This window comes from Arachis ipaensis, chromosome B03 (assembly GCF_000816755.2).
Source record: "Arachis ipaensis cultivar K30076 chromosome B03, Araip1.1, whole genome shotgun sequence".
In the NCBI taxonomy this organism is placed as follows: domain Eukaryota; kingdom Viridiplantae; phylum Streptophyta; class Magnoliopsida; order Fabales; family Fabaceae; genus Arachis; species Arachis ipaensis.
Genome location: NC_029787.2, coordinates 2034620 through 2035323, shown reverse-complemented (window position 1 = coordinate 2035323; position 704 = coordinate 2034620). Strand labels below are relative to the sequence as shown.

At 23.4% G+C, this 704-nt stretch overlaps 1 protein-coding gene across 1 annotated transcript in view; it reads right to left on the bottom strand.

Annotated features, from left to right (window-relative positions):
* The window catches only part of LOC107632396 (ABC transporter B family member 19-like), a 10671-nt gene that overhangs the window by 4647 nt on the left and 5320 nt on the right, over nucleotides 1-704 (bottom strand). The window lies entirely within an intron of this gene.

Here is a 704-nt window from a genome sequence, read left to right as displayed (position 1 = left end):
TTAAAAAAGAGTGAAACAAGAGTAATTAGATTCTTACTTAGTTAACTTTCATATGTATATTGCAGACTCTATTTGAAAAGGAGTCTTTTAAGTTTTCAAAGACAGAACTTATAATGTGGGTGTATTAATTCTCAACAATTCTATACTAAATTTGAAGTCTTTTGAATTCAGGGTTTAGTTCTTAGAATCACAAAAAAGTTTTTCTTCTTTCTTTTGCTCATTACCATTCTTTTTCTGATTTTCTTTCGGTGCTCATCTTAAACTGTCAAGCAACTGTGATTGATCTTCTTTAAAAATGAACTAATATGATACTAAAATTTTCATAACAAAATATTGAAAATTTTCATAGCAGAATAATAAATTTTTTTCACAACAGCATAATTAAGCTTTTCAAATATTCAACCATTACAGCATTCTTATAATTTTATTCATATTTTTTTTTTTTATCATAAACATAAATCTAGCTTGATATATTATTTATAAAGTTTGATTATAAATATAAATATGTGGTCAATTTGTATTGTTATATAAGCATACATGCAGAATGATAGATTATTTTTACTATTTGTTTATAATAATAACAATAATAATAAAAGTAAAAAACAGAACAAAATACTGCACTATAAAAGTATGTTCATGAGTTTGATTTCCAAGGGGTGAAAAAGGTTTTGAAGGATTAAACATTGTTCATGAATTTATTATTA